The sequence below is a fragment of the Phyllobates terribilis genome, unplaced genomic scaffold (genome assembly GCF_046119375.1).
Source record: "Phyllobates terribilis strain yellow unplaced genomic scaffold, ASM4611937v1 Scaffold_124__1_contigs__length_5142088, whole genome shotgun sequence".
NCBI classification, from domain to species: Eukaryota; Metazoa; Chordata; class Amphibia; order Anura; family Dendrobatidae; genus Phyllobates; species Phyllobates terribilis.
The window spans coordinates 4,157,055-4,182,946 of record NW_027362884.1 but is presented as its reverse complement, the minus strand read 5'-3'; the positions used below and the strand labels follow the sequence as shown (position 1 = coordinate 4,182,946).

Sequence of the window (25,892 nt, the reverse complement as noted above, 5' to 3'; positions counted from 1 at the left end):
CACCTCTTTAAACACAGCACCTTCACCCCCTGCTGTTCCCACCCGCCTCAACACCGTTGGAAGGGAGGAGAACCAATTAAGGCGGGGGGTGGGGTGGAACGAGCAGCTGTCTACCCTTAGCAGGAGGGCTCCTGATTACATACCTCTCCTGCTGCTGCTGCTGCTGGCTGTCCAGCAGCAGACTGAAGGTGGCTGCTGCTGTGCACAGGTATATAAAGGCTCAGAGCCTATTATGACACGCGCAGCCAGCGTTCCATTGCCACATTCCATCTACTGCAGGCAGGATACCTGGCTGGCTGAATGTCGCTGAGAAGCTCACAGAGACCGCCATAAGCAACAGTTTAACAGAATGCCACAGACTAATCAACCAAACTTTTTGGGTTGGGTTCTCTTTTATAGTCTGCAGGCATTAAATGAAAGAAGTCAGTGTTCCAGCAGAAGGAGACAACGTTTCAGAAAAGGCATTGTAGCAAACCAAAAAAGAAATTTTAAGCGCAGCAGAGTAACCAGCGCACATACCTGTTAGCTCAGGTGAGTTTAAAAGGCTGCTGTTGATAACAAGGGCATTTGCTAAATAGATGGTGTGTGTGCAACAATATACTGAAAGGTCAATTATATTGTGCAGCTTATCTCACCACCTGTAGTTATTTAGGTGAAAGCTCCAAAATGCTTGCCTAATATGTCTGTTTATCCAAAAGGAAGTAAAAAGGGAGAGCTAGAAAGATAGCATTGCATCACATTACATGGCAATGCAATGCACAGTTGCTGAAGTTGAACCAAAATGAGCTTGTAATCTGGCTTCTGCAACTTTGAACATGAAAAATCCAATGAGGAGAAGAAAAGCAAAGCCAAAGAGTCCATCCCAAAATCCGACAAACAAGCAAAATGAACAAAAAACATTGAATTCAATTCTTTCTGATTTTAGAAACTGCATTAAAGAAGGGGTGCACCGGTCCTGGAGATACTGCAATACCAGGTCAATGCGTGGAGTGGACAGAGCAAGCTCTTTTTCCATCTCCCTGTTCTAAAAATCCATTTAATATATGGTCCCCAGATAGGGGACGTATCAGATATTAAACTGATAAGAACAGATACTACACTTGATCTTAGCCAAAAGGCCGAGAAGCGATAACCAGAATTGGTTTCAAACTACGGAGCCACCCAAGGATCCTGAAAAGTCCATTTGTGGAGATGAGCTCCTGGACTCCCGTTAAGAAGACATGTTGTCAACCTCTAGATCCCTTACATGCCTGCACTTTTCGGCTTGCTGCTGCTGCAATCCACGCGTTTTAGATCTGCATAACTCCACCTCTTTAAACACAGCACCTTCACCCCCTGCTGTTCCCACCCGCCTCAACACCGTTGGAAGGGAGGAGAACCAATTAAGGCGGGGGGTGGAGTGGAACGAGCAGCTGTCTACCCTTAGCAGGAGGGCTCCTGATTACATACCTCTCCTGCTGCTGCTGCTGCTGGCTGTCCAGCAGCAGACTGAAGGTGGCTGCTGCTGTGCACAGGTATATAAAGGCTCAGAGCCTATTATGACACGCGCAGCCAGCGTTCCATTGCCACATTCCATCTACTGCAGGCAGGATACCTGGCTGGCTGAATGTCGCTGAGAAGCTCACAGAGACCGCCATAAGCAACAGTTTAACAGAATGCCACAGACTAATCAACCAAACTTTTTGGGTTGGGTTCTCTTTTATAGTCTGCAGGCATTAAATGAAAGAAGTCAGTGTTCCAGCAGAAGGAGACAACGTTTCAGAAAAGGCATTGTAGCAAACCAAAAAAGAAATTTTAAGCGCAGCAGAGTAACCAGCGCACATACCTGTTAGCTCAGGTGAGTTTAAAAGGCTGCTGTTGATAACAAGGGCATTTGCTAAATAGATGGTGTGTGTGCAACAATATACTGAAAGGTCAATTATATTGTGCAGCTTATCTCACCACCTGTAGTTATTTAGGTGAAAGCTCCAAAATGCTTGCCTAATATGTCTGTTTATCCAAAAGGAAGTAAAAAGGGAGAGCTAGAAAGATAGCATTGCATCACATTACATGGCAATGCAATGCACAGTTGCTGAAGTTGAACCAAAATGAGCTTGTAATCTGGCTTCTGCAACTTTGAACATGAAAAATCCAATGAGGAGAAGAAAAGCAAAGCCAAAGAGTCCATCCCAAAATCCGACAAACAAGCAAAATGAACAAAAAACATTGAATTCAATTCTTTCTGATTTTAGAAACTGCATTAAAGAAGGGGTGCACCGGTCCTGGAGATACTGCAATACCAGGTCAATGCGTGGAGTGGACAGAGCAAGCTCTTTTTCCATCTCCCTGTTCTAAAAATCCATTTAATATATGGTCCCCAGATAGGGGACGTATCAGATATTAAACTGATAAGAACAGATACTACACTTGATCTTAGCCAAAAGGCCGAGAAGCGATAACCAGAATTGGTTTCAAACTACGGAGCCACCCAAGGATCCTGAAAAGTCCATTTGTGGAGATGAGCTCCTGGACTCCCGTTAAGAAGACATGTTGTCAACCTCTAGATCCCTTACATGCCTGCACTTTTCGGCTTGCTGCTGCTGCAATCCACGCGTTTTAGATCTGCATAACTCCACCTCTTTAAACACAGCACCTTCACCCCCTGCTGTTCCCACCCGCCTCAACACCGTTGGAAGGGAGGAGAACCAATTAAGGCGGGGGGTGGGGTGGAACGAGCAGCTGTCTACCCTTAGCAGGAGGGCTCCTGATTACATACCTCTCCTGCTGCTGCTGCTGCTGGCTGTCCAGCAGCAGACTGAAGGTGGCTGCTGCTGTGCACAGGTATATAAAGGCTCAGAGCCTATTATGACACGCGCAGCCAGCGTTCCATTGCCACATTCCATCTACTGCAGGCAGGATACCTGGCTGGCTGAATGTCGCTGAGAAGCTCACAGAGACCGCCATAAGCAACAGTTTAACAGAATGCCACAGACTAATCAACCAAACTTTTTGGGTTGGGTTCTCTTTTATAGTCTGCAGGCATTAAATGAAAGAAGTCAGTGTTCCAGCAGAAGGAGACAACGTTTCAGAAAAGGCATTGTAGCAAACCAAAAAAGAAATTTTAAGCGCAGCAGAGTAACCAGCGCACATACCTGTTAGCTCAGGTGAGTTTAAAAGGCTGCTGTTGATAACAAGGGCATTTGCTAAATAGATGGTGTGTGTGCAACAATATACTGAAAGGTCAATTATATTGTGCAGCTTATCTCACCACCTGTAGTTATTTAGGTGAAAGCTCCAAAATGCTTGCCTAATATGTCTGTTTATCCAAAAGGAAGTAAAAAGGGAGAGCTAGAAAGATAGCATTGCATCACATTACATGGCAATGCAATGCACAGTTGCTGAAGTTGAACCAAAATGAGCTTGTAATCTGGCTTCTGCAACTTTGAACATGAAAAATCCAATGAGGAGAAGAAAAGCAAAGCCAAAGAGTCCATCCCAAAATCCGACAAACAAGCAAAATGAACAAAAAACATTGAATTCAATTCTTTCTGATTTTAGAAACTGCATTAAAGAAGGGGTGCACCGGTCCTGGAGATACTGCAATACCAGGTCAATGCGTGGAGTGGACAGAGCAAGCTCTTTTTCCATCTCCCTGTTCTAAAAATCCATTTAATATATGGTCCCCAGATAGGGGACGTATCAGATATTAAACTGATAAGAACAGATACTACACTTGATCTTAGCCAAAAGGCCGAGAAGCGATAACCAGAATTGGTTTCAAACTACGGAGCCACCCAAGGATCCTGAAAAGTCCATTTGTGGAGATGAGCTCCTGGACTCCCGTTAAGAAGACATGTTGTCAACCTCTAGATCCCTTACATGCCTGCACTTTTCGGCTTGCTGCTGCTACAATCCACGCGTTTTAGATCTGCATAACTCCACCTCTTTAAACACAGCACCTTCACCCCCTGCTGTTCCCACCCGCCTCAACACCGTTGGAAGGGAGGAGAACCAATTAAGGCGGGGGGTGGGGTGGAACGAGCAGCTGTCTACCCTTAGCAGGAGGGCTCCTGATTACATACCTCTCCTGCTGCTGCTGCTGCTGGCTGTCCAGCAGCAGACTGAAGGTGGCTGCTGCTGTGCACAGGTATATAAAGGCTCAGAGCCTATTATGACACGCGCAGCCAGCGTTCCATTGCCACATTCCATCTACTGCAGGCAGGATACCTGGCTGGCTGAATGTCGCTGAGAAGCTCACAGAGACCGCCATAAGCAACAGTTTAACAGAATGCCACAGACTAATCAACCAAACTTTTTGGGTTGGGTTCTCTTTTATAGTCTGCAGGCATTAAATGAAAGAAGTCAGTGTTCCAGCAGAAGGAGACAACGTTTCAGAAAAGGCATTGTAGCAAACCAAAAAAGAAATTTTAAGCGCAGCAGAGTAACCAGCGCACATACCTGTTAGCTCAGGTGAGTTTAAAAGGCTGCTGTTGGTAACAAGGGCATTTGCTAAATAGAATGTGTGTGTGCAACAATATACTGAAAGGTCAATTATATTGTGCAGCTTATCTCACCACCTGTAGTTATTTAGGTGAAAGCTCCAAAATGCTTGCCTAATATGTCTGTTTATCCAAAAGGAAGTAAAAAGGGAGAGCTAGAAAGATAGCATTGCATCACATTACATGGCAATGCAATGCACAGTTGCTGAAGTTGAACCAAAATGAGCTTGTAATCTGGCTTCTGCAACTTTGAACATGAAAAGTCCAATGAGGAGAAGAAAAGCAAAGCCAAAGAGTCCATCCCAAAATCCGACAAACAAGCAAAATGAACAAAAAACATTGAATTCAATTCTTTCTGATTTTAGAAACTGCATTAAAGAAGGGGTGCACCGGTCCTGGAGATACTGCAATACCAGGTCAATGCGTGGAGTGGACAGAGCAAGCTCTTTTTCCATCTCCCTGTTCTAAAAATCCATTTAATATATGGTCCCCAGATAGGGGACGTATCAGATATTAAACTGATAAGAACAGATACTACACTTGATCTTAGCCAAAAGGCCGAGAAGCGATAACCAGAATTGGTTTCAAACTACGGAGCCACCCAAGGATCCTGAAAAGTCCATTTGTGGAGATGAGCTCCTGGACTCCCGTTAAGAAGACATGTTGTCAACCTCTAGATCCCTTACATGCCTGCACTTTTCGGCTTGCTGCTGCTGCAATCCACGCGTTTTAGATCTGCATAACTCCACCTCTTTAAACACAGCACCTTCACCCCCTGCTGTTCCCACCCGCCTCAACACCGTTGGAAGGGAGGAGAACCAATTAAGGCGGGGGGTGGGGTGGAACGAGCAGCTGTCTACCCTTAGCAGGAGGGCTCCTGATTACATACCTCTCCTGCTGCTGCTGCTGCTGGCTGTCCAGCAGCAGACTGAAGGTGGCTGCTGCTGTGCACAGGTATATAAAGGCTCAGAGCCTATTATGACACGCGCAGCCAGCGTTCCATTGCCACATTCCATCTACTGCAGGCAGGATACCTGGCTGGCTGAATGTCGCTGAGAAGCTCACAGAGACCGCCATAAGCAACAGTTTAACAGAATGCCACAGACTAATCAACCAAACTTTTTGGGTTGGGTTCTCTTTTATAGTCTGCAGGCATTAAATGAAAGAAGTCAGTGTTCCAGCAGAAGGAGACAACGTTTCAGAAAAGGCATTGTAGCAAACCAAAAAAGAAATTTTAAGCGCAGCAGAGTAACCAGCGCACATACCTGTTAGCTCAGGTGAGTTTAAAAGGCTGCTGTTGATAACAAGGGCATTTGCTAAATAGATGGTGTGTGTGCAACAATATACTGAAAGGTCAATTATATTGTGCAGCTTATCTCACCACCTGTAGTTATTTAGGTGAAAGCTCCAAAATGCTTGCCTAATATGTCTGTTTATCCAAAAGGAAGTAAAAAGGGAGAGCTAGAAAGATAGCATTGCATCACATTACATGGCAATGCAATGCACAGTTGCTGAAGTTGAACCAAAATGAGCTTGTAATCTGGCTTCTGCAACTTTGAACATGAAAAATCCAATGAGGAGAAGAAAAGCAAAGCCAAAGAGTCCATCCCAAAATCCGACAAACAAGCAAAATGAACAAAAAACATTGAATTCAATTCTTTCTGATTTTAGAAACTGCATTAAAGAAGGGGTGCACCGGTCCTGGAGATACTGCAATACCAGGTCAATGCGTGGAGTGGACAGAGCAAGCTCTTTTTCCATCTCCCTGTTCTAAAAATCCATTTAATATATGGTCCCCAGATAGGGGACGTATCAGATATTAAACTGATAAGAACAGATACTACACTTGATCTTAGCCAAAAGGCCGAGAAGCGATAACCAGAATTGGTTTCAAACTACGGAGCCACCCAAGGATCCTGAAAAGTCCATTTGTGGAGATGAGCTCCTGGACTCCCGTTAAGAAGACATGTTGTCAACCTCTAGATCCCTTACATGCCTGCACTTTTCGGCTTGCTGCTGCTGCAATCCACGCGTTTTAGATCTGCATAACTCCACCTCTTTAAACACAGCACCTTCACCCCCTGCTGTTCCCACCTGCCTCAACACCGTTGGAAGGGAGGAGAACCAATTAAGGCGGGGGGTGGGGTGGAACGAGCAGCTGTCTACCCTTAGCAGGAGGGCTCCTGATTACATACCTCTCCTGCTGCTGCTGCTGCTGGCTGTCCAGCAGCAGACTGAAGGTGGCTGCTGCTGTGCACAGGTATATAAAGGCTCAGAGCCTATTATGACACGCGCAGCCAGCGTTCCATTGCCACATTCCATCTACTGCAGGCAGGATACCTGGCTGGCTGAATGTCGCTGAGAAGCTCACAGAGACCGCCATAAGCAACAGTTTAACAGAATGCCACAGACTAATCAACCAAACTTTTTGGGTTGGGTTCTCTTTTATAGTCTGCAGGCATTAAATGAAAGAAGTCAGTGTTCCAGCAGAAGGAGACAACGTTTCAGAAAAGGCATTGTAGCAAACCAAAAAAGAAATTTTAAGCGCAGCAGAGTAACCAGCGCACATACCTGTTAGCTCAGGTGAGTTTAAAAGGCTGCTGTTGATAACAAGGGCATTTGCTAAATAGATGGTGTGTGTGCAACAATATACTGAAAGGTCAATTATATTGTGCAGCTTATCTCACCACCTGTAGTTATTTAGGTGAAAGCTCCAAAATGCTTGCCTAATATGTCTGTTTATCCAAAAGGAAGTAAAAATGGAGAGCTAGAAAGATAGCATTGCATCACATTACATGGCAATGCAATGCACAGTTGCTGAAGTTGAACCAAAATGAGCTTGTAATCTGGCTTCTGCCACTTTGAACATGAAAAATCCAATGAGGAGAAGAAAAGCAAAGCCAAAGAGTCCATCCCAAAATCCGACAAACAAGCAAAATGAACAAAAAACATTGAATTCAATTCTTTCTGATTTTAGAAACTGCATTAAAGAAGGGGTGCACCGGTCCTGGAGATACTGCAATACCAGGTCAATGCGTGGAGTGGACAGAGCAAGCTCTTTTTCCATCTCCCTGTTCTAAAAATCCATTTAATATATGGTCCCCAGATAGGGGACGTATCAGATATTAAACTGATAAGAACAGATACTACACTTGATCTTAGCCAAAAGGCCGAGAAGCGATAACCAGAATTGGTTTCAAACTACGGAGCCACCCAAGGATCCTGAAAAGTCCATTTGTGGAGATGAGCTCCTGGACTCCCGTTAAGAAGACATGTTGTCAACCTCTAGATCCCTTACATGCCTGCACTTTTCGGCTTGCTGCTGCTGCAATCCACGCGTTTTAGATCTGCATAACTCCACCTCTTTAAACACAGCACCTTCACCCCCTGCTGTTCCCACCCGCCTCAACACCGTTGGAAGGGAGGAGAACCAATTAAGGCGGGGGGTGGGGTGGAACGAGCAGCTGTCTACCCTTAGCAGGAGGGCTCCTGATTACATACCTCTCCTGCTGCTGCTGCTGCTGGCTGTCCAGCAGCAGACTGAAGGTGGCTGCTGCTGTGCACAGGTATATAAAGGCTCAGAGCCTATTATGACACGCGCAGCCAGCGTTCCATTGCCACATTCCATCTACTGCAGGCAGGATACCTGGCTGGCTGAATGTCGCTGAGAAGCTCACAGAGACCGCCATAAGCAACAGTTTAACAGAATGCCACAGACTAATCAACCAAACTTTTTGGGTTGGGTTCTCTTTTATAGTCTGCATGCATTAAATGAAAGAAGTCAGTGTTCCAGCAGTAGGAGACAACGTTTCAGAAAAGGCATTGTAGCAAACCAAAAAATAAATTTTAAGCGCAGCAGAGTAACCAGCGCACATACCTGTTAGCTCAGGTGAGTTTAAAAGGCTGCTGTTGATAACAAGGGCATTTGCTAAATAGATGGTGTGTGTGCAACAATATACTGAAAGGTCAATTATATTGTGCAGCTTATCTCACCACCTGTAGTTATTTAGGTGAAAGCTCCAAAATGCTTGCCTAATATGTCTGTTTATCCAAAAGGAAGTAAAAAGGGAGAGCTAGAAAGATAGCATTGCATCACATTACATGGCAATGCAATGCACAGTTGCTGAAGTTGAACCAAAATGAGCTTGTAATCTGGCTTCTGCAACTTTGAACATGAAAAATCCAATGAGGAGAAGAAAATCAAAGCCAAAGAGTCCATCCCAAAATCCGACAAACAAGCAAAATGAACAAAAAACATTGAATTCAATTCTTTCTGATTTTAGAAACTGCATTAAAGAAGGGGTGCACCGGTCCTGGAGATACTGCAATACCAGGTCAATGCGTGGAGTGGACAGAGCAAGCTCTTTTTCCATCTCCCTGTTCTAAAAATCCATTTAATATATGGTCCCCAGATAGGGGACGTATCAGATATTAAACTGATAAGAACAGATACTACACTTGATCTTAGCCAAAAGGCCGAGAAGCGATAACCAGAATTGGTTTCAAACTACGGAGCCACCCAAGGATCCTGAAAAGTCCATTTGTGGAGATGAGCTCCTGGACTCCCGTTAAGAAGACATGTTGTCAACCTCTAGATCCCTTACATGCCTGCACTTTTCGGCTTGCTGCTGCTGCAATCCACGCGTTTTAGATCTGCATAACTCCACCTCTTTAAACACAGCACCTTCACCCCCTGCTGTTCCCACCCGCCTCAACACCGTTGGAAGGGAGGAGAACCAATTAAGGCGGGGGGTGGGGTGGAACGAGCAGCTGTCTACCCTTAGCAGGAGGGCTCCTGATTACATACCTCTCCTGCTGCTGCTGCTGCTGGCTGTCCAGCAGCAGACTGAAGGTGGCTGCTGCTGTGCACAGGTATATAAAGGCTCAGAGCCTATTATGACACGCGCAGCCAGCATTCCATTGCCACATTCCATCTACTGCAGGCAGGATACCTGGCTGGCTGAATGTCGCTGAGAAGCTCACAGAGACCGCCATAAGCAACAGTTTAACAGAATGCCACAGACTAATCAACCAAACTTTTTGGGTTGGGTTCTCTTTTATAGTCTGCAGGCATTAAATGAAAGAAGTCAGTGTTCCAGCAGAAGGAGACAACGTTTCAGAAAAGGCATTGTAGCAAACCAAAAAAGAAATTTTAAGCGCAGCAGAGTAACCAGCGCACATACCTGTTAGCTCAGGTGAGTTTAAAAGGCTGCTGTTGATAACAAGGGCATTTGCTAAATAGATGGTGTGTGTGCAACAATATACTGAAAGGTCAATTATATTGTGCAGCTTATCTCACCACCTGTAGTTATTTAGGTGAAAGCTCCAAAATGCTTGCCTAATATGTCTGTTTATCCAAAAGGAAGTAAAAAGGGAGAGCTAGAAAGATAGCATTGCATCACATTACATGGCAATGCAATGCACAGTTGCTGAAGTTGAACCAAAATGAGCTTGTAATCTGGCTTCTGCAACTTTGAACATGAAAAATCCAATGAGGAGAAGAAAAGCAAAGCCAAAGAATCCATCCCAAAATCCGACAAACAAGCAAAATGAACAAAAAACATTGAATTCAATTCTTTCTGATTTTAGAAACTGCATTAAAGAAGGGGTGTACCGGTCCTGGAAATACTGCAATACCAGGTCAATGCGTGGAGTGGACAGAGCAAGCTCTTTTTCCATCTCCCTGTTCTAAAAATCCATTTAATATATGGTCCCCAGATAGGGGACGTATCAGATATTAAACTGATAAGAACAGATACTACACTTGATCTTAGCCAAAAGGCCGAGAAGCGATAACCAGAATTGGTTTCAAACTACGGAGCCACCCAAGGATCCTGAAAAGTCCATTTGTGGAGATGAGCTCCTGGACTCCCGTTAAGAAGACATGTTGTCAACCTCTAGATCCCTTACATGCCTGCACTTTTCGGCTTGCTGCTGCTGCAATCCACGCGTTTTAGATCTACATAACTCAACCTCTTTAAACACAGCACCTTCACCCCCTGCTGTTCCCACCCGCCTCAACACCGTTGGAGGGGAGGAGAACCAATTAAGGCGGGGGGTGGGGTGGAACGAGCAGCTGTCTACCCTTAGCAGGAGGGCTCCTGATTACATACCTCTCCTGCTGCTGCTGCTGCTGGCTGTCCAGCAGCAGACTGAAGGTGGCTGCTGCTGTGCACAGGTATATAAAGGCTCAGAGCCTATTATGACACGCGCAGCCAGCGTTCCATTGCCACATTCCATCTACTGCAGGCAGGATACCTGGCTGGCTGAATGTCGCTGAGAAGCTCACAGAGACCGCCATAAGCAACAGTTTAACAGAATGCCACAGACTAATCAACCAAACTTTTTGGGTTGGGTTCTCTTTTATAGTCTGCAGGCATTAAATGAAAGAAGTCAGTGTTCCAGCAGAAGGAGACAACGTTTCAGAAAAGGCATTGTAGCAAACCAAAAAAGAAATTTTAAGCGCAGCAGAGTAACCAGCGCACATACCTGTTAGCTCAGGTGAGTTTAAAAGGCTGCTGTTGATAACAAGGGCATTTGCTAAATAGATGGTGTGTGTGCAACAATATACTGAAAGGTCAATTATATTGTGCAGCTTATCTCACCACCTGTAGTTATTTAGGTGAAAGCTCCAAAATGCTTGCCTAATATGTCTGTTTATCCAAAAGGAAGTAAAAAGGGAGAGCTAGAAAGATAGCATTGCATCACATTACATGGCAATGCAATGCACAGTTGCTGAAGTTGAACCAAAATGAGCTTGTAATCTGGCTTCTGCAACTTTGAACATGAAAAATCCAATGAGGAGAAGAAAAGCAAAGCCAAAGAGTCCATCCCAAAATCCGACAAACAAGCAAAATGAACAAAAAACATTGAATTCAATTCTTTCTGATTTTAGAAACTGCATTAAAGAAGGGGTGCACCGGTCCTGGAGATACTGCAATACCAGGTCAATGCGTGGTGTGGACAGAGCAAGCTCTTTTTCCATCTCCCTGTTCTAAAAATCCATTTAATATATGGTCCCCAGATAGGGGACGTATCAGATATTAAACTGATAAGAACAGATACTACACTTGATCTTAGCCAAAAGGCCGAGAAGCGATAACCAGAATTGGTTTCAAACTACGGAGCCACCCAAGGATCCTGAAAAGTCCATTTGTGGAGATGAGCTCCTGGACTCCCGTTAAGAAGACATGTTGTCAACCTCTAGATCCCTTACATGCCTGCACTTTTCGGCTTGCTGCTGCTGCAATCCACGCGTTTTAGATCTGCATAACTCCACCTCTTTAAACACAGCACCTTCACCCCCTGCTGTTCCCACCCGCCTCAACACCGTTGGAAGGGAGGAGAACCAATTAAGGCGGGGGGTGGGGTGGAACGAGCAGCTGTCTACCCTTAGCAGGAGGGCTCCTGATTACATACCTCTCCTGCTGCTGCTGCTGCTGGCTGTCCAGCAGCAGACTGAAGGTGGCTGCTGCTGTGCACAGGTATATAAAGGCTCAGAGCCTATTATGACACGCGCAGCCAGCGTTCCATTGCCACATTCCATCTACTGCAGGCAGGATACCTGGCTGGCTGAATGTCGCTGAGAAGCTCACAGAGACCGCCATAAGCAACAGTTTAACAGAATGCCACAGACTAATCAACCAAACTTTTTGGGTTGGGTTCTCTTTTATAGTCTGCAGGCATTAAATGAAAGAAGTCAGTGTTCCAGCAGAAGGAGACAACGTTTCAGAAAAGGCATTGTAGCAAACCAAAAAAGAAATTTTAAGCGCAGCAGAGTAACCAGCGCACATACCTGTTAGCTCAGGTGAGTTTAAAAGGCTGCTGTTGATAACAAGGGCATTTGCTAAATAGATGGTGTGTGTGCAACAATATACTGAAAGGTCAATTATATTGTGCAGCTTATCTCACCACCTGTAGTTATTTAGGTGAAAGCTCCAAAATGCTTGCCTAATATGTCTGTTTATCCAAAAGGAAGTAAAAAGGGAGAGCTAGAAAGATAGCATTGCATCACATTACATGGCAATGCAATGCACAGTTGCTGAAGTTGAACCAAAATGAGCTTGTAATCTGGCTTCTGCAACTTTGAACATGAAAAATCCAATGAGGAGAAGAAAAGCAAAGCCAAAGAGTCCATCCCAAAATCCGACAAACAAGCAAAATGAACAAAAAACATTGAATTCAATTCTTTCTGATTTTAGAAACTGCATTAAAGAAGGGGTGCACCGGTCCTGGAGATACTGCAATACCAGGTCAATGCGTGGAGTGGACAGAGCAAGCTCTTTTTCCATCTCCCTGTTCTAAAAATCCATTTAATATATGGTCCCCAGATAGGGGACGTATCAGATATTAAACTGATAAGAACAGATTTTTTTTTTTTTTTATACCATTCAGTAAAATTTTTCAAGCAACAATCAATAGTATAAAAACTCATACTACGTTGCCCAGTCTTACATCATAATGGTACTTTCTTTATTTCATATTTATAACTTTATACTGAAACAGTTGTAATACCTTTTGAATGGACAAAAAACTATAAAACATACCATTATCATAAAAAAAGACAGATCACAACACTTAAACAAGGACTTACTGGTACTTTACCAGTGACCTCCATTTTTTTACTTTCCAAAAACCTTCTGAATCAGAGCCACCACCGCCACGGCTGTCCCATAAATAAACTATGTATAACCTTGACAAAACCATCCTAACACAATTATTAACTGAGATTATTTTCCTTTTAAATAAACACAAATTCCTAACGTCCCACAGACTTTCTATTACACATGCCATTATCAACCACAACAATCTCTCTTTCACCCGGCTACTTGCACCCATCCCAAACATTACCACTCTCCAATTTATAAAATTCACGCCCGCTAGTTCCTTGCATAAACCACCCACTCCCTTCCAAACACTCTGAGCATAATCACAATTCCAAACCAAATGCATAACAGTTTCACTCGCCCCACATCCATCCCTCGGACATACCTCTGTTCTAATCAGATCCCTCCTCTTCTGTACCTCTCTCACAGGCAAAATCTCATGCAAACTCATCCATACAATATCACGCTGCCTATTCGATATTCCTTTTATACTCAGGTTCCTCCATACACACAACGCTTCACTCGATCTCAAGCCCCTAATGTTACATTCAAACTCTCTAACACGCATCCTTCTCCTTACATTCCTTATCACTTTGAAATCACCCATAGGAACATCCAACAAATCATGCTTGACAACAAATTTTTCAACAAACTCATACCACACTGGACATTTAAACGAAACAGGCACTCTTGCATCCCTTCTCATCCATTTCAACCCAAACAACATCCATCCAGCCATATATTTAATCATAAAAGCCGTCTTGTTATCCCTACCTAACAGAACAACCACCGTTTAATATAATTTAAACCAAGACAAAATTCAAAATTTGGGAAATCCATTCCCCCATGTTCACGTAACTTACACAAATATTCCCTTTTAAGTTTTTCCTTCTTACTTCCCCAATAAAACGTAAAAATTAGCTTCTCAATCCGCCTAAAACCCCTATAAGGGGCTGGAAAAACCACTGACACAAAAAGTAACATAGGAAGAATCACTGACTTAATAATAAGGACTTTGCCTGACAATGTCAAGTCCCGTAACCTCCAAAAATTTAACTTCTGTTCAATCCTCTTACCGCATTCATCCCAACTCTCATTCCCTTTCAGATCTTTGTTAAACCACACCCCCAAAACCTTAATAGCACCTTCTTCACATATCACACCATCCATCCTAACACTCGAATCCCCGAAACACTTAAAGCTACACTTCCCCCAATTCACCCTAAAACCAGATGCACCACAAAAGAAATCTAAAAGCAACCTTGCTCGATTCATAGCAGCCATATTATCACTCACCACAACAACATCGTCCATATACCCCATTACCTTTACAGTCTTTCCACCACTCCCTGGGATCAGAAGACCATTCATCACTTTCTCTTTCCGAATCATGCACAACAGGGGCTCAATCACACTTATAAACAGGACAGGGGACAACGGACACCCCTGCCTGACCCCTGATTTTATGCACACCTTCTCACTCAAACATCCATTCACTAACACTTCACTCACCACACCATCATACAAACACCTTATGGCATTCACAAAAACACTAGGAAAACCCATCCTAACTAACACCTCAAACATAAACGCATGCGACACTCTATCAAAAGCTTTCTCAAAATCCACACAAAAAACCATACATTTCCCCTTCCTAAACATACAATCTCCAATTACGTCTCTCAACAACAAGAGGTTATCAGTCATACACCTACCTGGCACCGCGCACACTTGATCATCACCAACCACACTTCCAATCACCCCACGCATACGGTTAGCCAGAATTTTGCTAAAGACTTTATAATCTGCATTGAGTAATGTAATCGGCCTCCAATTACGCAAATTCTTTTTCTCACCCTTCTTATAAAGTAAAACAACTACTCCTTCTTTCATGGAATTACAAAGTACACCATTCATCCACATATATTGACATACCTCCACAAAATCAACACCAATCACATCCCATGCTTTTACATAAAACTCCACAGGCAACCCATCTTTCCCAGGTGTTTTATTCTTTTTCGCACCATCCACCGCCTTTTTAACCTCATCAAAAACAATATCCTCACTCAAACACTCACGTTCCCCTGATTCAAGCTGACTCTCCAACATACCTAACACATGCTCTTTCAAACCCCCATCCACCCATTTAGACTCAAATAAACTACTATAGAAACTATGTACCTCATCCAACACTTCCCTTCCAACCACAGTCATACCATTATCATTTACAACCTCATCCAACTCATCTTTTTTACTGCACATTTTTTTAAAAAAGTACCTCGTACACTTCTCATCCATATCCAAATGCTCAACTCTCGTCCTAAAAATAATTTCCTTCCCACGCTTTTCCAAAACACACTTCATCTCATCTCTCGCTCCTCTGAGTTGATCACTAACATCAATTCCTTTCATACTCATTTTATGTAACCACTCAATCCTCATATTTAAATCTTTAAATCTGCCTCTTTCAATTGCTGCTTTTTTATAACCCCACCTCCTAAAAAAATTCTTAATTTCCACTTTCACCCAATCCCACCATACAGTCACATCCACAAAATTATTTTTCCTAGACCTCCACCATTCATACTTACTTTCGAAGTCTCTCATAACCCTAACATCCTCTAACAACCTAACATTTAGCTTCCATACCCCAACACCATGCACCATTTTTTTATCACCTTCAAACATACCCCACAAACATTCATGGTCTGTGAAAGAAAAAACATGCTGTTTAAAAAATTTACACACCAAACCTCTATTTGTATACAGCATGCGGTCAATCCTGGACACTATTCCTCCCCTATCAGCTCTATATGTGGCCGGTGGTGGCTTACTCAAAAATTCCGCTGCATCTAAAAAAGAAAAATCAGATGTAATTTGATTAAGGACCTTACCCGTGACATCAATTTCCCCTTCAGAAACACAATTGAAATCACCAACTAATAATATTGGAATCCTTCCAGGCAAAAATAAACGTATTTTCTCTAATAGTGCTAACCTATCCCCTTTGTTAATTGGACAATACACGTTAACAATTTTCACCCTCCACCCTCTCCCCTTAACCACTGCCATTATACAACGACCTGGCTCCACCACCATATAATTTTCAAAACTTAAATCCCTATTCCCCAACAAAATCCCCACACCATCATTTTTGTTTGTCATTGAACCTGACCAAATACTATGCCCATATACCCAGTCCTTTTCAGGAGGTGACTCTTCAATTCCGCACTCTTGCAGACAGTAAATATTTGCTCCAAGATTTTTTAGTTCTTCCAGTATAGCCAATCTTCTAGGCTTAGATTTTATAAGCCTTACATTTATTGACAGTACACTACAGCCCACGTTGGAGCCCATTTTTTAACCATATTCGGTAAAAAAGAACATACCCCCCACCGAAGAGTCAACCTTTCTCGTCTTGAAACTCGATTCCTGATGTTAAGCAGAGAATGCTGGCCCCCTCCTCCAAAAAAGACCTCCTAGGAGAGGCACTGTAGCTCTCGGGATAGCTCCTATCACTTAAGGGGCTGATGCTCCCAATACTGGCAGGTGAAAAATCTGGCCGGAACTTCTTTGCAGAAGACACATCAGAGTCCTCATCAGGGGGCCTCACCACAGCCCCGGTGAAGTCACCCTGGCCACCACCACCTTCATGAATTGCCTCTGAGCTTTCCAAAGCCAACACCGGCGTTGTGGAGAGTGAACCGCTCACTTCTCCCTCACCACTCATATCAAGCAGAATTGACATATCTGCAGGCTCTATCTCAACAGCGCTTCCACCAGCAGGATCGGGTGCTTGCTCCATCTCTTCCATGAAGTCCCTTACTGCCTCGATCGCCTCACCAATAGTGGCGGCAGTAGTAGGACGTGGGGACACGGCCTCTGCATATGACCTGGAACGATGGGGACAGTCCTTGAAAGCGTGTCCCTCCTCGCCACATGCATTACAAACCATGGAGTTAGTACACTCCATTGCCAGATGACCCTCTTTATTGCATTTCCCACAAAACTTCTCCACCGTGCAGTCCTCTTGGTAGTGTCCAAAGGATTTACACTTCCTGCAAAAACGCGGAGCACCAGGAAAAAACATATACCCTCTATCCCTCCCGATGGCAAAACTGAGGGGAGGGTAGTGGATACCCCCAGGTCCCTGGGGGTCCTCCTGGAACCGAACAAAAAACTTGTGTTTGCCAGTCCACAAGCCCACCTCATTCCTCACCTTGTGTGAGTAGGACACATAGCTGCAATGAAGGTTCAGGAATCTAGTAATGTCCTCCACATCCACAAGGGGGTTGTGCATAAACACAACAACTGGCACTTCCCCCTTAGTATACAATACCGTGAATGTAAGCCCATCAAGAGCCGGATGATCCAAGGCTTGCTGATCCTTTAGAGTCTTGAAAAGATTCTGGCAAGCTGCCATACGATCAAGGACTAAAACGTACCGGCCATTCTTTGGGAACTCCTGTAGGCAAATGATGTCTCCACGACCAACATTCAAAATCTTGAAGATGACGACTTCCACCAAGAACCGCAGGTTAAAGAAATTCCTCTTCGACTCCTCAATATCAATGCGAAAAGCATTTTTGACCCGAATATCATCGGTCCCGGCATAGCGAATCTTGACGCCCATTATCACCTCTCGTTTCCTCTGGACCCCCCCCAATAGCAGCAGGCAGCTTAAGCCACCTAAGTGGCGATGCTGCAAGGCCGAGGGGGAGACACTATAGGATCCTTCTGACCAGATACAAGATCTAAGCCAAAAGGCCGAGAAGCGATAACCAGAATTGGTTTCAAACTACGGAGCCACCCAAGGATCCTGAAAAGTCCATTTGTGGAGATGAGCTCCTGGACTCCCGTTAAGAAGACATGTTGTCAACCTCTAGATCCCTTACATGCCTGCACTTTTCGGCTTGCTGCTGCTGCAATCCACGCGTTTTAGATCTGCATAACTCCACCTCTTTAAACACAGCACCTTCACCCCCTGCTGTTCCCACCCGCCTCAACACCGTTGGAAGGGAGGAGAACCAATTAAGGCGGGGGGTGGGGTGGAACGAGCAGCTGTCTACCCTTAGCAGGAGGGCTCCTGATTACATACCTCTCCTGCTGCTGCTGCTGCTGGCTGTCCAGCAGCAGACTGAAGGTGGCTGCTGCTGTGCACAGGTATATAAAGGCTCAGAGCCTATTATGACACGCGCAGCCAGCGTTCCATTGCCACATTCCATCTACTGCAGGCAGGATACCTGGCTGGCTGAATGTCGCTGAGAAGCTCACAGAGACCGCCATAAGCAACAGTTTAACAGAATGCCACAGACTAATCAACCAAACTTTTTGGGTTGGGTTCTCTTTTATAGTCTGCAGGCATTAAATGAAAGAAGTCAGTGTTCCAGCAGAAGGAGACAACGTTTCAGAAAAGGCATTGTAGCAAACCAAAAAAGAAATTTTAAGCGCAGCAGAGTAACCAGCGCACATACCTGTTAGCTCAGGTGAGTTTAAAAGGCTGCTGTTGATAACAAGGGCATTTGCTAAATAGATGGTGTGTGTGCAACAATATACTGAAAGGTCAATTATATTGTGCAGCTTATCTCACCACCTGTAGTTATTTAGGTGAAAGCTCCAAAATGCTTGCCTAATATGTCTGTTTATCCAAAAGGAAGTAAAAAGGGAGAGCTAGAAAGATAGCATTGCATCACATTACATGGCAATGCAATGCACAGTTGCTGAAGTTGAACCAAAATGAGCTTGTAATCTGGCTTCTGCAACTTTGAACATGAAAAATCCAATGAGGAGAAGAAAAGCAAAGCCAAAGAGTCCATCCCAAAATCCGACAAACAAGCAAAATGAACAAAAAACATTGAATTCAATTCTTTCTGATTTTAGAAACTGCATTAAAGAAGGGGTGCACCGGTCCTGGAGATACTGCAATACCAGGTCAATGCGTGGAGTGGACAGAGCAAGCTCTTTTTCCATCTCCCTGTTCTAAAAATCCATTTAATATATGGTCCCCAGATAGGGGACGTATCAGATATTAAACTGATAAGAACAGATTTTTTTTTTTTTTTCCAAACACTCAGAAATTAAGTTTTATAATCTTAAATCGTATATCACCAAACTCAAGATTTTAGTTCCATCATCGTGTTTAGATATTATATTTATATTTTTTCATTTGAATTAATATATATAAAGTTAAACATAACAATTCCTTTGCAGTTTCAACAGTTTCCAAACAAATCACCACTGACATTACTTCACCCGGTTTCCCAAACTAAATATCCCCTTTTTCTCTTTTACTTTCCTCCCAACAAAACCCCTTAACTTCTTTTCTTCCTCCTCATGCTCTAACCGCATCTGTTCCCTATCATACTCTTCCTCATCATCTCTGAAAGTCACCACCTTCTCCAACACTTTACCCTTTTCCTCTTTTACTTCTTTCTTTTCACCAGATACTTTCCTTGATCCACAATTTTCCTGTACCGTTACCTTTTTCTTCAATTTCACCTTTAAACTTTCAACTTCTTTTCCCTGCTTATTCTCCTCTATAATTATGGCATCAACTTCCTTCTTCATTTTATCACCAATATCTTCCTTTTGTCCTCCAAAGTTCTTTTCAAAAGTTCCTTTGCTGCTTTCCATGTAACAATACCCAGAACTCCCGTTTACCATAATCCTCCCATTATGCAAATTTTCTTCTCCTGTTGTCCACACCAAAAAACGTCTCTTTCGTTCCAAATACCAACTTTGTTCCTGTATAATTTCTGAAACTTTACCATCTTACATTTAGATTCCAAAAAAACCATTATCTCCTCTATTTCCACAAACGGATTGTCCATGTAAATTATCACACTCTTCGGTTTCCCCATGAATGATGCACTTACTCCAATTTTCCCAGAATCCTCTTCACTCCAGCCTTTGAAAAAATGAATGCACTTTTCCTCAGAAACTAGAGTCACATCACAAACTTTACCTTGCTTTATTTCTTGCATACAGTAGATATCCTTCTCCAAAACTTCATATTTCCTCAAAATTTCCAGAATCCATTTTTCTTCCAAAAAAGTTTCTTCCGTCTCCCGTTTCACAAAAAAACGTAAGCATCTCTTCTTTTTCCAAAACTCCATCTCAACGATCCGTTTTCCTTCCGTTTTTTCCTTTTAATCCTCCAAATGTTGCCACCACAGCTATGTGTGGCGACAGTTGACCCCCACAGCTATGTGTGGTGACAAGGTGATCGCCTCTCGTTGCCCAGGGACTAATCCGACTCCCTAATAGCAGCAGGGGGGTTTAGCTCCACCGATAAGTGTAGCGATCCCCCCAGGCCAAGGAGCCGGGTACCCCAAGCGCCTCCCAGCCAAGACCAAGGCAGAAACCGCTAGATCACTGCACTTGATCTTAGCCAAAAGGCCGAGAAGCGATAACCAGAATTGGTTTCAAACTACGGAGCCACCCAAGGATCCTGAAAAGTCCATTTGTGGAGATGAGCTCCTGGACTCCCGTTAAGAAGACATGTTGTCAACCTCTAGATCCCTTACATGCCTGCACTTTTCGGCTTGCTGCTGCTGCAATCCACGCGTTTTAGATCTGCATAACTCCACCTCTTTAAACACAGCACCTTCACCCCCTGCTGTTCCCACCCGCCTCAACACCGTTGGAAGGGAGGAGAACCAATTAAGGCGGGGGGTGGGGTGGAACGAGCAGCTGTCTACCCTTAGCAGGAGGGCTCCTGATTACATACCTCTCCTGCTGCTGCTGCTGCTGGCTGTCCAGCAGCAGACTGAAGGTGGCTGCTGCTGTGCACAGGTATATAAAGGCTCAGAGCCTATTATGACACGCGCAGCCAGCGTTCCATTGCCACATTCCATCTACTGCAGGCAGGATACCTGGCTGGCTGAATGTCGCTGAGAAGCTCACAGAGACCGCCATAAGCAACAGTTTAACAGAATGCCACAGACTAATCAACCAAACTTTTTGGGTTGGGTTCTCTTTTATAGTCTGCAGGCATTAAATGAAAGAAGTCAGTGTTCCAGCAGAAGGAGACAACGTTTCAGAAAAGGCATTGTAGCAAACCAAAAAAGAAATTTTAAGCGCAGCAGAGTAACCAGCGCACATACCTGTTAGCTCAGGTGAGTTTAAAAGGCTGCTGTTGATAACAAGGGCATTTGCTAAATAGATGGTGTGTGTGCAACAATATACTGAAAGGTCAATTATATTGTGCAGCTTATCTCACCACCTGTAGTTATTTAGGTGAAAGCTCCAAAATGCTTGCCTAATATGTCTGTTTATCCAAAAGGAAGTAAAAAGGGAGAGCTAGAAAGATAGCATTGCATCACATTACATGGCAATGCAATGCACAGTTGCTGAAGTTGAACCAAAATGAGCTTGTAATCTGGCTTCTGCAACTTTGAACATGAAAAATCCAATGAGGAGAAGAAAAGCAAAGCCAAAGAGTCCATCCCAAAATCCGACAAACAAGCAAAATGAACAAAAAACATTGAATTCAATTCTTTCTGATTTTAGAAACTGCATTAAAGAAGGGGTGCACCGGTCCTGGAGATACTGCAATACCAGGTCAATGCGTGGAGTGGACAGAGCAAGCTCTTTTTCCATCTCCCTGTTCTAAAAATCCATTTAATATATGGTCCCCAGATAGGGGACGTATTAGATATTAAACTGATAAGAACAGATACTACACTTGATCTTAGCCAAAAGGCCGAGAAGCGATAACCAGAATTGGTTTCAAACTACGGAGCCACCCAAGGATCCTGAAAAGTCCATTTGTGGAGATGAGCTCCTGGACTCCCGTTAAGAAGACATGTTGTCAACCTCTAGATCCCTTACATGCCTGCACTTTTCGGCTTGCTGCTGCTGCAATCCACGCGTTTTAGATCTGCATAACTCCACCTCTTTAAACACAGCACCTTCACCCCCTGCTGTTCCCACCCGCCTCAACACCGTTGGAAGGGAGGAGAACCAATTAAGGCGGGGGGTGGGGTGGAACGAGCAGCTGTCTACCCTTAGCAGGAGGGCTCCTGATTACATACCTCTCCTGCTGCTGCTGCTGCTGGCTGTCCAGCAGCAGACTGAAGGTGGCTGCTGCTGTGCACAGGTATATAAAGGCTCAGAGCCTATTATGACACGCGCAGCCAGCGTTCCATTGCCACATTCCATCTACTGCAGGCAGGATACCTGGCTGGCTGAATGTCGCTGAGAAGCTCACAGAGACCGCCATAAGCAACAGTTTAACAGAATGCCACAGACTAATCAACCAAACTTTTTGGGTTGGGTTCTCTTTTATAGTCTGCAGGCATTAAATGAAAGAAGTCAGTGTTCCAGCAGAAGGAGACAACGTTTCAGAAAAGGCATTGTAGCAAACCAAAAAAGAAATTTTAAGCGCAGCAGAGTAACCAGCGCACATACCTGTTAGCTCAGGTGAGTTTAAAAGGCTGCTGTTGATAACAAGGGCATTTGCTAAATAGATGGTGTGTGTGCAACAATATACTGAAAGGTCAATTATATTGTGCAGCTTATCTCACCACCTGTAGTTATTTAGGTGAAAGCTCCAAAATGCTTGCCTAATATGTCTGTTTATCCAAAAGGAAGTAAAAAGGGAGAGCTAGAAAGATAGCATTGCATCACATTACATGGCAATGCAATGCACAGTTGCTGAAGTTGAACCAAAATGAGCTTGTAATCTGGCTTCTGCAACTTTGAACATGAAAAATCCAATGAGGAGAAGAAAAGCAAAGCCAAAGAGTCCATCCCAAAATCCGACAAACAAGCAAAATGAACAAAAAACATTGAATTCAATTCTTTCTGATTTTAGAAACTGCATTAAAGAAGGGGTGCACCGGTCCTGGAGATACTGCAATACCAGGTCAATGCGTGGAGTGGACAGAGCAAGCTCTTTTTCCATCTCCCTGTTCTAAAAATCCATTTAATATATGGTCCCCAGATAGGGGACGTATCAGATATTAAACTGATAAGAACAGATACTACACTTGATCTTAGCCAAAAGGCCGAGAAGCGATAACCAGAATTGGTTTCAAACTACGGAGCCACCCAAGGATCCTGAAAAGTCCATTTGTGGAGATGAGCTCCTGGACTCCCGTTAAGAAGACATGTTGTCAACCTCTAGATCCCTTACATGCCTGCACTTTTCAGCTTGCTGCTGCTGCAATCCACGCGTTTTAGATCTGCATAACTCCACCTCTTTAAACACAGCACCTTCACCCCCTGCTGTTCCCATCCGCCTCAACACCGTTGGAAGGGAGGAGAACCAATTAAGGCGGGGGGTGGGGTGGAACGAGCAGCTGTCTACCCTTAGCAGGAGGGCTCCTGATTACATACCTCTCCTGCTGCTGCTGCTGGCTGTCCAGCAGCAGACTGAAGGTGGCTGCTGCTGTGCACAGGTATATAAAGGCTCAGAGCCTATTATGACACGCGCAGCCAGCGTTCCATTGCCACATTCCATCTACTGCAGGCAGGATACCTGGCTGGCTGAATGTCGCTGAGAAGCTCACAGAGACCGCCATAAGCAACAGTTTAACAGAATGCCACAGACTAATCAACCAAACTTTTTGGGTTGGGTTCTCTTTTATAGTCTGCAGGCATTAAATGAAAGAAGTCAGTGTTCCAGCAGAAGGAGACAACGTTTCAGAAAAGGCATTGTAGCAAACCAAAAAATAAATTTTAAGCGCAGCAGAGTAACCAGCGCACATACCTGTTAGCTCAGGTGAGTTTAAAAGGCTGCTGTTGATAACAAGGGCATTTGCTAAATAGATGGTGTGTGTGCAACAATATACTGAAAGGTCAATTATATTGTGCAGCTTATCTCACCACCTGTAGTTATTTAGGTGAAAGCTCCAAAATGCTTGCCTAATATGTCTGTTTATCCAAAAGGAAGTAAAAAGGGAGAGCTAGAAAGATAGCATTGCATCACATTACATGGCAATGCAATGCACAGTTGCTGAAGTTGAACCAAAATGAGCTTGTAATCTGGCTTCTGCAACTTTGAACATGAAAAATCCAATGAGGAGAAGAAAAGCAAAGCCAAAGAGTCCATCCCAAAATCCGACAAACAAGCAAAATGAACAAAAAACATTGAATTCAATTCTTTCTGATTTTAGAAACTGCATTAAAGAAGGGGTGCACCGGTCCTGGAGATACTGCAATACCAGGTCAATGCGTGGAGTGGACAGAGCAAGCTCTTTTTCCATCTCCCTGTTCTAAAAATCCATTTAATATATGGTCCCCAGATAGGGGACGTATCAGATATTAAACTGATAAGAACAGATTTTTTTTTTTATCGAAAGCCCGAATTCGTGTACAAAACCCGAGTGCGCTTAAAAAAGTGACAAGTGCCACAAAAAAAGTGCACTAGGATGCTGGTCTTCTTGAAACCCTCTCCAAAAGGAGAAGGGTCCCCCAAACCATTCCCCGTCCCTCCGAGCCAAAAGGCCACAGCGAGGAACAGGGACAAAAAGCCACCTCCAGCCGAAGCCAGAGGCGACCCAATCTTACCCCCAGCACCTGCCCGAGTTCTCACCCGAGCAAGGCACTGGGAGCCAAAGACTGTGCTCCCCTCCCGGAAGAGGGGAGCCAACAACGCTCTCCTCCCAAAAGAGGAGAGCCAGGGGGGTTCAGGGGGGAGCGGAACCTGATGGCCACACACTCCCCCCCTAGACCTGCCAAGAGAGGAACCCGTAAGGGAACCGCATCCCGACAAAATCCTAGTAGGACGTGACACACGTGAATAAGTGGACACACAGTGACAAAGAAATTAAATAAATAGTGAAGGTTTCACAGTATAATACTGCCCGGACCTTCGACCGGGAATTGAAAAATTCCCCATCCTAAGGCCAGAAGGCCCGGAATAAGGGTGTGTGCGAAGAAAGAAAATTTGAAGTGCTTGTGCAAATGTGCCATAAACTCAAGTGGGGTTCCCAATCCCAGTGAGTTAAGGCACCCCAGGGTCACCACTCCTGGGGCACTTCACACTTCGGGCTTTCGATCTTCCCCGGCCCAATGGCGTCGATCCTGGGGGGCCATGCTTTCCACCAGATGACTATATTAGCCACCTGGCGTACTAACAAGCGCCTAAACCCCAGTGTGCATAATGTATCAATCTACTAGGGCGGCCAACATCCAAAACCGCCTTTTCGAAAGATACTACAATTGATCTTAGCCAAAAGGCCGAGAAGCGATAACCAGAATTGGTTTCAAACTACGGAGCCACCCAAGGATCCTGAAAAGTCCATTTGTGGAGATGAGCTCCTGGACTCCCGTTAAGAAGACATGTTGTCAACCTCTAGATCCCTTACATGCCTGCACTTTTCGGCTTGCTGCTGCTGCAATCCACGCGTTTTAGATCTGCATAACTCCACCTCTTTAAACACAGCACCTTCACCCCCTGCTGTTCCCACCCGCCTCAACACCGTTGGAAGGGAGGAGAACCAATTAAGGCGGGGGGTGGGGTGGAACGAGCAGCTGTCTACCCTTAGCAGGAGGGCTCCTGATTACATACCTCTCCTGCTGCTGCTGCTGCTGGCTGTCCAGCAGCAGACTGAAGGTGGCTGCTGCTGTGCACAGGTATATAAAGGCTCAGAGCCTATTATGACACGCGCAGCCAGCGTTCCATTGCCACATTCCATCTACTGCAGGCAGGATACCTGGCTGGCTGAATGTCGCTGAGAAGCTCACAGAGACCGCCATAAGCAACAGTTTAACAGAATGCCACAGACTAATCAACCAAACTTTTTGGGTTGGGTTCTCTTTTATAGTCTGCAGGCATTAAATGAAAGAAGTCAGTGTT

The 25,892-nt window shown here is 44.4% G+C and overlaps 14 non-coding genes across 14 annotated transcripts; all 14 read right to left on the bottom strand.

The window, feature by feature from the left end:
* Window positions 1-939: 939 nt before the first annotated feature.
* On the bottom strand, window positions 940-1,130 carry LOC141203679 (U2 spliceosomal RNA). Its single transcript, XR_012274710.1, has one exon. It is a non-coding gene; the product is annotated as a U2 spliceosomal RNA (small nuclear RNA).
* A 1,115-nt stretch (window positions 1,131-2,245) lies between these two features.
* LOC141203678 (U2 spliceosomal RNA) lies at window positions 2,246-2,436 on the bottom strand. Its single transcript, XR_012274709.1, has one exon. It is a non-coding gene; the product is annotated as a U2 spliceosomal RNA (small nuclear RNA).
* Window positions 2,437-3,551: 1,115 nt separating this feature from the next.
* LOC141203676 (U2 spliceosomal RNA) lies at window positions 3,552-3,742 on the bottom strand. The gene has a single exon (XR_012274707.1). It is a non-coding gene; the product is annotated as a U2 spliceosomal RNA (small nuclear RNA).
* A 1,115-nt stretch (window positions 3,743-4,857) lies between these two features.
* Window positions 4,858-5,048, bottom strand: LOC141203675 (U2 spliceosomal RNA). The gene has a single exon (XR_012274706.1). It is a non-coding gene; the product is annotated as a U2 spliceosomal RNA (small nuclear RNA).
* Window positions 5,049-6,163: 1,115 nt separating this feature from the next.
* Window positions 6,164-6,354, bottom strand: LOC141203674 (U2 spliceosomal RNA). Its single transcript, XR_012274705.1, has one exon. It is a non-coding gene; the product is annotated as a U2 spliceosomal RNA (small nuclear RNA).
* Window positions 6,355-7,469: 1,115 nt separating this feature from the next.
* Window positions 7,470-7,660, bottom strand: LOC141203673 (U2 spliceosomal RNA). The gene has a single exon (XR_012274704.1). It is a non-coding gene; the product is annotated as a U2 spliceosomal RNA (small nuclear RNA).
* Window positions 7,661-8,775: 1,115 nt separating this feature from the next.
* LOC141203672 (U2 spliceosomal RNA) lies at window positions 8,776-8,966 on the bottom strand. Its single transcript, XR_012274703.1, has one exon. It is a non-coding gene; the product is annotated as a U2 spliceosomal RNA (small nuclear RNA).
* A 1,115-nt stretch (window positions 8,967-10,081) lies between these two features.
* LOC141203846 (U2 spliceosomal RNA) lies at window positions 10,082-10,272 on the bottom strand. Its single transcript, XR_012274870.1, has one exon. It is a non-coding gene; the product is annotated as a U2 spliceosomal RNA (small nuclear RNA).
* Window positions 10,273-11,387: 1,115 nt separating this feature from the next.
* On the bottom strand, window positions 11,388-11,578 carry LOC141203822 (U2 spliceosomal RNA). Its single transcript, XR_012274847.1, has one exon. It is a non-coding gene; the product is annotated as a U2 spliceosomal RNA (small nuclear RNA).
* A 1,115-nt stretch (window positions 11,579-12,693) lies between these two features.
* LOC141203201 (U2 spliceosomal RNA) lies at window positions 12,694-12,882 on the bottom strand. The gene has a single exon (XR_012274334.1). It is a non-coding gene; the product is annotated as a U2 spliceosomal RNA (small nuclear RNA).
* Window positions 12,883-18,981: 6,099 nt separating this feature from the next.
* On the bottom strand, window positions 18,982-19,168 carry LOC141203237 (U2 spliceosomal RNA). Its single transcript, XR_012274361.1, has one exon. It is a non-coding gene; the product is annotated as a U2 spliceosomal RNA (small nuclear RNA).
* A 2,444-nt stretch (window positions 19,169-21,612) lies between these two features.
* LOC141203860 (U2 spliceosomal RNA) lies at window positions 21,613-21,803 on the bottom strand. Its single transcript, XR_012274883.1, has one exon. It is a non-coding gene; the product is annotated as a U2 spliceosomal RNA (small nuclear RNA).
* Window positions 21,804-22,918: 1,115 nt separating this feature from the next.
* On the bottom strand, window positions 22,919-23,109 carry LOC141203671 (U2 spliceosomal RNA). Its single transcript, XR_012274702.1, has one exon. It is a non-coding gene; the product is annotated as a U2 spliceosomal RNA (small nuclear RNA).
* Window positions 23,110-24,221: 1,112 nt separating this feature from the next.
* On the bottom strand, window positions 24,222-24,404 carry LOC141203189 (U2 spliceosomal RNA). The gene has a single exon (XR_012274324.1). It is a non-coding gene; the product is annotated as a U2 spliceosomal RNA (small nuclear RNA).
* Window positions 24,405-25,892: the final 1,488 nt, after the last annotated feature.